At 42.0% G+C, this 12,500-nt stretch overlaps 1 long non-coding RNA gene across 1 annotated transcript in view; it reads left to right on the forward strand.

The window, feature by feature from the left end:
• The window catches only part of LOC310719577, a 13,422-nt gene extending 1,650 nt beyond the window's left edge, over positions 1 to 11,772 (forward strand). Inside the window, exon 2 of the long non-coding RNA XR_014531514.1 lies at positions 11,414 to 11,772. This is a non-coding gene — a long non-coding RNA (uncharacterized lncRNA). The remainder of the gene's footprint in view (positions 1 to 11,413) is intronic.
• Positions 11,773 to 12,500: the final 728 nt, after the last annotated feature.

Consider the following 12,500-nt stretch of genomic DNA (forward strand, 5'->3'; position numbering starts at 1 on the left):
TCGGGAAAGATGAAGGGTCGCGTCTAACGGGAAGGGAATTATTCCGCGTTGACGCTGCCTTGTTTGTTTGGGGTGTTTTTTTTTTGTTGTTGTTGTTTTTGTTGCCAAATGCGTATTTCATTTGTTTATTTATCAGATCCGTTCTGCATGTTTAGCGTCACGTTATTTTTGAAAAAAATAAACAGACAACGTCACGCTCACGTTCTCACCTCCGAGCTCCGTTGTGCCGGAAGTCGCCCAGAAAATGAACACGAGAATCATCTTCCGATTAAAAAGCAATCTTTTATTGTTACACTCAGTCGCATCATTTTTTAATGAACACCAAATAATATAAAAAAAAAAAAAATTTTATATTATCGGGTGAATTATGAATTCTTTTAATAATTAAAATAATACATTATAAAACACGGTCGTTTGCATATCGCGGGGCATCTACGATGTCGGAATTATCGTAGTCTAGTATCGCGATACTGATTATGGAACGATATATCGCCCGGATGTGAGGGAATATGCGAGCAGGGGTAAAAATGTGTGTAATGTGTATTTAGACTGGAGGACATTGGGGGTAAAGGAGAAAAAAAAAATACGTTTGTCAGTGATGTTGTTGTGAAGATGTGGACCGGTGTGCTCTGGGCAAACAGAGAGAGAGAGAGAGAGAGAGAGAGAGAGAGAGAGAGAGAAAGAGAGAGAGAGAGAGATGGAGAAAGAAAGAGAAAAAGAGAGAGAGAAAAAGATGAGACCAGGCTGACCGACCCCCGGTTTTTTTTTTGTTTTTTTTTTATAAAGTAAACGCAAACCAAAAGGAATCTCTACAAAATTCCAAATCCCATGCTCACACACACACACACACACACACACACACACACACACACACACACACACACACACACACACACACAAACACACATGGAACAAAGTCAAAGGTACACACAGAGGATACACTCATGGCCAGGCGTAAAAATAAAAACACACATCTGCGTTAAGGCAAACATGACTCAAACTCAAACATGACTCAAACTTAAACATGACTCAAACACACGTGGTGGAAAAACAGACGAGGAGAAACGACAGACACACGACGGCAAAAAAAACCCTAAAAACTCAGGTTTCCCACAGGAGTCTCGAATGTGTGTGTGTGTGTGGTTTTTTTTGTTTCACGTGTACGAGATAACACACGGACGCGGCTACAGGAAACGGAGATGGGAGGAAAGCCGGCCTCTGATTCGTCCACATGGAAAAAAAAATGGAGTGATAATAAAAAAAAAAAAGAGACAAAAAAATGGCGTTGGGATTTTATTACGTTGGAGAAGTTCACTGATGACGAGGACTAACTGGCGTGAAATTCCCCAAAGAAGATGAAACGTCCCGGGATCACGGAGCTGCAGGAGGGAAACGCCGGATAAATCCGAAACGTTCGCTGAGAGGCAAAAACCAAGACAAACAGCACATCAAACCTTCGCCTGCAAAGCCTCCTTTTCATCCCGCTGGCATTAAACCCCAGACCCCCCTACACACACACACACACACACACACACACACACACACACACACACACACAGTATCAAAACAGTAGAGAGGAAACGCTGTCTCCTACCGCACCTGCGTTTCCGTGTTCACGTCCTCTGTCCTCGTTACTCTGTGCGTTACGCCGGATCGCTCGAAACCCCTACGGACTCACGGATTGGTGAATGCACAGATAACGTCAGTGAGGTCGAGGGTTTCGGTGTGTTTCAGTGAGGCACGGGCAAAAACAAAACAAAAGCAGGCCAGAACGATTAACTTTTAGCAAGTCTCTGATTCCTGGGGTTCATCCTCCTGCCCCTTTACCCTTTCTACACCTCCACCTCCACGCTCTTTAAAAGAGGGGTAAAAAAAAAAAAAAAAAACAGAAGGAATTGAGGCAAGAATAGCAGAGGGTAGAGGAAGCAGCATGGGTCATGTAAAATGCATAAGCTGCATTTAAAAATAATTTAATTCTGGAGCTGAAGCAGCTCATCTCCTGCCACCAAGGATCCGGGTGAGGGGCTTTTTTTTTTCCCCATGAATGCACCTTTTGTGACAGGCCACATTTCAGTTCAAAAAAAAAAAAAAAAGAGAGAAAGAAAGAAAGAGAGAAACTTGTTTATAGGCGCCAAAGCAAATATTTCCCGAGCGGAGGGAGTGTAGCAGCGCTCATCACGCGGCCCTCGCCACTTGTTTATGTGTGCGTCGTGCGTCTTCGCTCTCATTACCTGTGCCATTGGGGGTGATTTCAAATCCACTGACAACAGAGGTGTGTGTGTGTGTGTGTGTGTGTGTGTGTGTGTGTGTGTGTGTGTGTGTGTGTGAGGTGCATTACACAGGTCCCTCAACAGCACCTCGACAGGTAACAGGTTTAACAATACTGGAATTCTTCATTTAATCAAAGTTCATGAAACAAGTGCAACACACACACACACACACACACACACACACACACACACACACTCCACTGTAGCGGATTATGAATCCGTATGGGTTTGAGACATATGTTTCCTATAGCGCACATACGCAGGATAATTATGTTACACTTCTGACCTTTGGTGAAGGAAAAAAAAAGGCCTTGAACTGTGAAGAAAAGGATAAAACCCAAGATGCCACGTTCTGTACGTTAGACCTTGAAACGATCCGGCGCGAGGCTTTTTTTTCTCCCCTGCTTCTCATTTTCACTTCATATACCCGATATAAGAAGGTCCTTTGTTGCCTGCTTCGTGAATGATCCTAATCAAAACCATTCGCTCTCACTGATTTCTTTTTTTTGGGGGGGGGATTCGTGGTGGAATCGGTGGCGTTACACACAACACACATCAAAAACACAATGCATAAATATATATATATATATATAATAAAGCGGAGAAATTCACAACCCCCTCCTTCAGAACGTGTATCGAGCATGTAAATTATGCATATAAAGCGGTTTGGAAGCGAAGCGATTCCTCCGGACAGGCCGGCGTGAGTGAGTGAGGACAGGGACGACTACCTGCTGCCTGGAAGGAGATAATCGATAGCAGGAAATCGAGATGTGCGTCGGATCGGCAGCAGTTTAACGCTGATAAAAAACGCCCGCTGTCAATATTTGGATATAAGAGAGTGAGCGGGATGATAGAGGAAAGAGGAGTGCGTGAGCTGCTCAGTGTTCAAACAGCCGCTGCGAATGAATGCAGAAAGGAAAGGCCAAAGTGTCCACACACACACACACACACACACACACACACACACACACACACACACACACACACACACACACATTATCTACTCCTGGTAATGCCAAACTCGAGCAAAATCAATGTAGCCGAGCTGAGGTTTAACAGGAGGAGTAAGTCTAGCATGACACTTTCTCTCTCTGTCTCTCTCACTCTCTCTGATTCTCTCTCTCTCTCTCTCTCTCTCTCTCTCTCTCTCTCTCTCTGTCCCTGTCTTTCTCACAGTCTCTCAGTCCTTCTCTCTCTGTCTCTTTGTCTCTCAGTCTCTCTCCTTGTCCTTCTCACTCTCTCACAGTTTCTCTCTCTGTCCCTGTCTTTCTCACAGTCTCTCAGTCCTTCTCTCTTTCTGTCTCTTTGTCTCTCTCCCTGTTTTTCTCACTCTCCCTTCTTCTTGGCCTCTTTCCCTATGTATCCGTCTCACTTCTTCTTTGCCTTTTTTTCAGTTACAGTCTTTCTTTCTTTCTCTCAGGTATTTTAATAAATATAAAGTATAAAGAGAAAAATAAACCCGGGCAAACTTGTGAAGAATCTCCCATAAATGCTTGAAAAAAAAATCTCTACACAATTAATACAGCAGATCAACACGGTCTTTACATCACACACAACCCTGTGTACACTGTTACTATGGAAACGATAGCGTATGAATTATAAATAAAGCAGGGACCTGACGGATTCGACACTGATTCTGATTCTAACCAATCACAATCCAGAATCCAAGCACACTGTGGATTTAGCTGCAGGGAAACAGCTGAGGTGTGTGTGTGGAACCTGTGTGTGTTACAGGTCAGATACACACTCATTTCAGACACGTGTCTTAGACACACCTGTGCTACCTGACTGTCCCCTGGATGATGGGGTCACGTGACTGACACACTGCCCGTTTATAAATGAATACTGTTCAGGAGTGTGTGAAGGGCACAGATATGGTAAAGAGCCACACACACACACACACACACACACACACACACACACACACACACACACACACACACACACACACACACACACACACACACAGGAGCCAGGTTAAGAGCCTCATACACGTGTGTGTGAATTAAAGTGATTGTATGAATGAGTGTGTGAATGAGTGAATGTGGGTGAGATAAGTGTGTGTGTGTGTGTGTGTGTGTGTGTGTGTGTGTGTGTGTGTGTGTGTGTGTGTGTAGTGTAAATGTGTGAATGAGTGTGTGAATGTGAGATTGTGTGTGTGTGTGTGAATGTGTGTGAAAATGAGTGTCTGAATGAGTGTGTGAATGTGTGTGTGTGTGTGTGTGTGTGTGTGTGTGTGTGTGTGAGTGTGTGTGTGTTTATGTTGAACTCTATTGAACACCTTTGGGATAAATGTGAACTCTGACTGTACTCCAGGCCTCCTCACCTTCTCACCTACATCACTACCCGACTCTCCTCACAATCTTTAGCTGAATGAATCTCCAAAAAATCTCCCAAAATCTAGAGGAACATCTCACCAGAAGACTGGAGCGTATTTCAACAGCAAACAGGGACTCAATATGTACAGAGATGTTCAGAAATGCACACGTTAATCTAACGCTCAGGGGTCCACAAACTGCTCTCTATAGGCTGCAGCACCACCATGTCCATAACCACATGATCCACGTTTCACCCACACGTTCTTCCTGTTTCACTGAATGAATGTTACTGATTATTGTCTTGTTGCGTCTTTCATTGTTCTGCTCAAGTTTCATCTTTAGTTTCCAGGTTTCATATAAACAAGTTATTATTTCGTAAATATCTGCAGTGAGGATCTACTGATTTGCGCTTGATTGCGCTTTCATTATTACGTGACAAAGTTTTTTATTAGACCAAACTAAACACTACTCCCAGTAATCACACTCGACTTAAAAAAAAAAAAAACGTTCATCCCAGCAATTTATAAAAGTACATCCGTATTCTGCTCGTTCTGGTTACACAGGTGCTACGAACCCGGCCTTATAATAGCCGTTTCTCAGAGATTCATCTCTCAGGCATTAACACGAGACTCGCATCAGAGAGTCACGTGCATTCTCCATCCTTTTCCTCAACCATGAGTAATTTAGGTTGCATTCAAAATGGCCAGCGCTTCTCTCTTCTCTCACACATCCATTACCTCCCTAAGATCCCTAGAAAATATTTCAATTGGATTGCAATGGCCTTTTAGGCCCCTTTGATCCACCCCTCTCATTTTAAGACCGCCATTGTCCGGGATTCACTATCCGCCGCGATAGCGGGCCTACCCAAGGCAAAGCTCCTTAACCAGCTTTTCATCTGATTCATTATTATTAAAAATTCTGGGATGCACCCATATTACACAGGCCATGTGCTTTATAGATATATACATATATTTTGATTTAAAAGTGCACACGGAGAGAGTGGAATCCATTTAAATAGCACATAAAAAGTTCTCAAGGTGCCAATAATTTAGCTTCATAAGGATTTATGCATTGGGCAACTCTAATAAAAGGTTAGACAGGACCACAGAGGGTTTTCTGTGTAGCGTATGAGCTATATGATTCTTTTCCTGCAGTAGAACAAAAAAGAAAAAAGTAAAAAAAAAAAAAAAAAAAAAATGGACGACGTGTTTCATCTCAGCACAGTATCGTGCACATCGGTCACTTTTATTTGAAATAGTGTGTGTAAGTTACCACACCACTCGTCCAGTGCTTTATTACGCAACTGTAGACGCGGTAACAAGCGCCATACTCACGTATACTTACATAATAATAATAATAATAATAATAGCAATGATAATATTGTTTATAATCAAATACTATACGTCATCTTGTATCTTGTATCATTTTGCAGAGAAAATAAAACACAAACACAGGAATACACAATTTGCTTGATGCGATATTATGAATATAATCTGTCTGTCTGTCTGTCTGTCTGTCTGTCTGTCTGTCTGTCTGTCTGTCTGTCTGTCTGTCTGTCTGTCTGTCTGTCTGTAACCTAACGTTTAACCTAAGATGTTTTTGGTGTGTTTCTATTTTAATGTTATTTGCACTCGCAGTGAACAGTAATTTTCTTTTCAATTTCGCCACTATTTAGACACCCAGCACAGGTGATGGGACAAATGTCTTGCGTCCGTCTGGCTCGGCTAGTCCCTCGATAAACACAGAGCGACTCAGAAAAAAACTACAGAAGCGAAGAAGAAGAACAAGAGAAAGGAGAAGGGGGGGGGGGGTAATGTGTCTGTATCTGGCTGTTTGACAGACAGACAGACAGACAGACAGATAGAGAGACAGACAAACAGACAGACAGACAGACAGACAGACAGACAAACAAGGTGTAATAATAAACAATTTATTTGTCACAGTCAGATATATTTGTGTTCATTGACAGAAAATATAATTCTATGCTACGGGCAGGTATTTATGCAGTCTGTTTCTTCCGTCTGTCCATCCTTATGTCCACCTATCTGTCTGTCTGCCCTTCACTATGTCTGTCTGTCCATCTGTCTGTCTGTAATTCTGTCTGTCTGACCTCCTGTCTGTCTCCCTGCCCTTCTGTCTGTCCATCTGTCTGTCTAGGGGATCTGCATGTGGTAATAACACACACGTACAGGACTCCGGTGTGTTTTTGTGCACTTTAATTAATTGTTTGACTTGTAGCTGAAGTGCTTTTCTATCAGACTGTAAGAGCCAGGCCTTTGACATTTCCTGCAAGTAAAAAAATAAAACAATAAAAAAAATAATAATAAAGAAAGAAGACACACAGACAACACACACAACAAACACCCGGCTCACGCAAAGAGCCCTCCGTCTAATTATATCCAGCTTTGATTGGTCGTAACTTTGCGATGGATTTCTGGATTTTCAGACTACACCCAGGCTTATTATTTTTTTATGATTATTCCGAGAAAAAGTTTCTAAAGGGGAAAAAAAACAGACAAACAACAAGCAGACAGGAAAATGGAGGGGATGACGAAGAAAAAGAAAATAAGGGAGGTGTGCATATGTCTCTGTGTGTGTGTGTGTGTGTGTGTGTGTGTGTGTGTGTGTGTGTGTGTGTGTGTGTGTGTGTGTGTGTGTGTGTGCATCAATTGTCCATCCCGAGAATGACATGCTTTGTAGCACCTCTGTCACATCTCATGGAGTACAATGGACAGCAGGATCTGTGGCATGATTGGCTTTGCGTCGTCCCCGGAGACGGCGCTCGCTTTGGCATCTCCGCCTGGACTTTATGAATTAGTTACCAGCATTGTCCTTTTTCTCATTGCATGGCGGATGAAACTCATACCTGCTAAGACAGGAGTGCACACGGAGGCGGATTGGCTCGGCTTCAATGTGGAACAAAAAAAAAGAGAAAAGTTTCACTTGCATTCACAAATGAAAGGCAGCTGTATACCAGTGTTAGAGATTTCGGCCAAAAAAAATTGGCCAGATGAAGGGCAGGTGGTGTGTGTGTGTGTGTGTGTGTGTGTGTGTGTGTGTGCTCTCTAACTTTTCCCCCTTTTTGTGACCAAGTTTTTCAAAAGCTAAAAACCATAAAGCACCTAAAGTCTGGGTGTATTTTTTTGGGGGGGTGGCGGCGGCTTTTGGGGGCAAAACAGTAGTTTTTTAGTGTTTGGGTCTGAATGTTAAACTTATATTTAATGTATGACATTTCACACAAATCATCCTGGCCAAAGACATGACCCCGGGGTATTTCTGCAGATTGCTTTTTCAGTACCTCAGCAACTGTGGAATTATTCTTCCTGGAGAAAGCCTTTGAGCTTGCCGAGGTGATCAACTCAGACGGCTGCGGCCATCCCGATCTGGAACAGCTCGGAGAAAGTGATATCGTGATCGCAGAGCCATGCTAAATTGAAAACATCTTTTGGGGAGGTGGAAGCTGTATAACATAGATATATAAATATAAATATATATAGCCGACTGGACAATTATAACGTTGTGACTTATGTTTTATCATTTGCCATCACCTCTATGTGTGTTTTATTGTAAATCTAAGGAATATAAGAAAATACGAAAGTTTAAAAACCTTAAATTATACCACACTGTAATCCCATTTAACACAAGCACAGGAACGAGAAAGAAAAAAAGTTAACCTAACTTAAAGTAAACATGTTTGATTAATCACACAAAATGTGTCAGAATCATCTTTTTTTCCCCCACATGCGTTGCCACATATTTCATTTTTAAGCCTCTCTGCTATAACAATAATAATAAAAATTAATAATAAACATTTTTCTGTACAAATGACATCATTCGAAACTGCACACAAACAAATGCATGAAACTCTGAAAGCCACAGGATCGCGTGTGTCCGTCGAGACGCCGCGACCCGCCTCTGCTTCTCTCTTCTCTCTCTAATTAAGCAATTATATTTCAGTTAACACAATTGAAATTGAATGAAGAAAACGAAATGAGAGAGAGAGAGAGAGAGAGAGAGAGAGAGAGAGAGAGAGAGAGAGAGAGAGAGAGAGAGAGAGAGAGGGAGAAAAGAGATGAAAGCACGTTCAGTACTAATTGTGTACACTCCTCCCCACAACTGTAGTCAACAGAATAATTAGCTGTTTCCCCTCAGGGTGAGGGGAAAAAAACCCCTGTTTTTAATTGGAACCCAGTGGGAATTTTACTTAAATTAAATTAAATCTTTCAGCAACAATGAAAATATAATATGTTTGCCTTTCTGCTGAGTTTTTTCAGTCTCTCAGAAAAAATTCCTGCATGAGGACGGCCCCTGAAGCCAGCTGTGTCATCTATTTATTTATTTATTTATTTATTTATTTATTTAATAAAAACCATGAGCTTTTTGGATAACAGACACAACCGTAACAATCACATCAAATTGGGGGCAGATGCACTTTTCCCCAATTTGTGTGCGAGAGACCTTTGGGGTTCTTGGATGGTCAATTAGCCTGCGTTCTGACAGTATTTTTTTTTTTTCCCCGAATGCTATTAAAAGCAGGTTCTGCCGAGATTGAGGGAACGAGACAGTGGACTGTCGTGACTCTTGTATGGAAGATCTTCTCCCGGTCTGCGCCTGGTTTTCTCCCCTCCTGTTTTAACCCGTGCACCTCCTTTAGACTCGGAGAAATCCGTCCTCCTGTGTTTGGGTTCCCCCCCCACGTTCTCTCCTCCACTGTCAAGTTCAAGGATATCCTCAATCACACAAATGCAGGTCATTTCCTGGGACCTTTGGGCCTACACACACACAGACACACACACACACACACACACACACGCACACACGCACACACACACACACACACACACACACACACACACACACACTTGCTAAATGGATTCAGTCACGTGTGCGTGTGTGTGTGTGTGTGTGTGCGTGCGCTGTATATAAAAATAAATCTACATCTGCTTATGTTAAGGGTTGCCAATGTTGACCGCGTAAAAGAAAACAAAATTGTTCTATTATTTGTATTTTTGTTGGACAGAGGATAAAATAGTGTTCGCCTTCGTCTCGTTTTTCCTTTGATGCATCGTGACATCGTGTGTCTGCCTGAGCAAAAAAAAATGGCGGATCAAGATTGGGTCACAACACAACCTGAATCTGTCTGCCTGGAAATAAAAAAGAGGGGGAAAAAGGAAAATATTTTCCACCCTGAGAGGAAAAAAAAAAGAAGGATGAAATTAAACCTAGTTTACCTGCAAAGGAGAAAAATGTAAATAAAAAAAATATATTTTTATTTTCATTCGTTTTTTTAAATAATGTTAATAAATTCAAATACACAACAGACAGACAGACAGACAGACAGACAGACAGACAGACAGACAGACAGACAGACAGACAGACAGACAGACAGATAGATAGATAGATAGATAGATAGATTGATAGATAGAATCGCATATTCAACTTCTCGTATCTTCGTTTGCCAGATTAAATCCTCCAGCTAATTATTTCTGCACCAATTCTCACTGGTTTTCGAATGAATTCCCCACCAAAATATACCAGAAATGCACTTTTGACTTTCAGCGTTGTTAATTATAAAGTTAACAAGGTTTGTGCCTAAAATCAAATCTGTATGTTTTGATCTTCAGCAGGTCCTAATGTGTGAAATATATTTTCATTACTCTGGGAAATAAGTTTCCCTAAATAATTAGAGACCTGAGCGTACATGCAAAACTTTCTCTCATTAACCGCGAAAGGAGGGGAAAAAAAGGAGTGTTTCTAATGGGACTTTATGTAGTCTGAACCTGTTTGTAAAACAGTGAAGTGTGATCGGAGGAGGAGGAGGATGAGGAAGAGGAGGAAAAGGAGGAGTACATAAACAGTGTCGACGCTGTTATTCTCTTTCATTAAGCGTCGGTTTGTTTCCGTGTCAGTGCCACTGAGGCATTATGGAAAACAATGGATTATGGTAAAGGTGTGTTTGAATACTTCACTAGGCTCGAGTTGTTATATAGGGTCTCTGTGTGTGTGTGTGTGTGTGTGTGTGTGTGTGTGTGTGTGTGTGTGTTGCTGTCTGTTTGTCTCTCTCTATACATCCATCCATCATGCCTTCTATTGGTCTATCAGCCGCACGCTCAGACGGGCGAAGGGGAAAATAAATTTAGCTGCGCTTTTAAAAATGCACATACATTTCCATACATTGGGGCGACTTAAAGGGGCTTAAACCCATTTTCTCCATCCAACCCAAAACAGCGAGCGCACACAAGATGAATGTGTCTGTCCCTTTTTCTCAGGCACTGCTGAAAATCTTCCCATCGCAATATTTATCTTAATAAGCGGGGTGCAGTGACAGGGCGTGCTATTACACACAACCTCACCTGCACGCTCTTTTTTTTTTTAATCCTCAGATGCATTAGAATCAAAATCCGGATGCAGAAAAAAAACCGCAGAAAGAGCAGAGCGCCTGCAAATATCCCGAATATAAACACAACTTCAATTATTTTATTATTCAGAGCCGAATATTAGGTTAAAATAAAAGAATGCACCTAAACATTATGGTTAAAATACCAAGCGAGATGTTAGGGAGCTTGCTAATAGACAAAAAGTTTGTGTGTGTGTGTGTGTGTGTGTGTGGTTGTGTGTGTGTGTGTGTGTGTGTGTGTGTGTGTGTGTGTGTGTGTGTGTGTGTTTTAAGTCAAAGTGGTTGAAGTTCTCCTGGGGACAGAATATTTTATTTATCTATTTTAAGTTCTGCCTAAGCTGTCTGCTACAGACAAATCATGATGTGCCCCTTCTCTCTCTCTCTCTCTCTCTCTCTCTCTCTCTCTCTCTCTCTCTCTGTCTCATTAGAATTGCACTGGAAATGGTGTGAATAGTGATGCACACACAAAGACAGGCCTCCTATCTTTTACCGGCATCTTTTCTACAAGAGAGAAGGAAAGAGAGAGAGAGAGAGAGAGAGAGAGAGAGAGAGAGAGAGAGAGAGAGAGAGAGAGAGTGAGTATACATCACAGGACAAGAGAGCATGACGGAGTGGGCTGCCATTCTGCCACCTCAACCTCTAAACATGGGGAGTATCAAGCCCTGGTGCTTCAGTGCATCTCTCTCTCACACACACACACACACACACACACACACACACACACACACACACACACACACACACACACACACACACACACACACACACACACACACACACACACACACACACATCTTTCTATACTTGTGAGGTCCTTCCACTGGCATTAATTATTCATTTAATATATATACAGTATATTATGACCATCTGCCTGATATTGTGTTGGTCCCCCTTTTCTGACCCGTCGATCATCAACAGCATGAACTTCTTCAGCAGTTTGAGCTACAGGAACTGTTGGATCAGACCACACGGACCAGCCTTCGCTCCCCACGTGCATCCTCGTCCCCCACAAACCCTGTCGATGGTTCACCACTGTTCCTTTATTGGAGCACTTTTGATAGATTCTGACCCACTGCAGACCAGGAACATCCCACAAGAGCTGCAGATTCGGAGAGGTTTAGACATCACAATTTGTCAAACTCGGCCAAATCCTTACGCTCGTCCATTTTTCCTGCTTCTAAAAGGTGCCTTGATGAAGAGATAATCGGTGTTCTTTACTTCACCACTCATAATGTTATAACGTCATAATGTTGTGTCTGATCTATGAATATATTTACACACAAGAACTTGCAGGGATATTTGGTCTCCACCAAGATCTAAAGATAAATCTGACTTTTCCACCCATATGTAATTCCTACTCAAACTGTTAGCACAAAGTTGGACACACACAATTGTATAGGACATATTTGGACGTGGTAGCATGACATTTCCCCTTTACTTGAACTAGAAGACCACAGACTTGTTCTACCATGACAAAGACAGCTCCATGAAGATATACTTTGCATGAGTCAAAGA

Source organism: Silurus aristotelis (genome assembly GCF_946808225.1).
Source record: "Silurus aristotelis genome assembly, chromosome: 25".
Lineage (NCBI taxonomy): Eukaryota > Metazoa > Chordata > Actinopteri > Siluriformes > Siluridae > Silurus > Silurus aristotelis.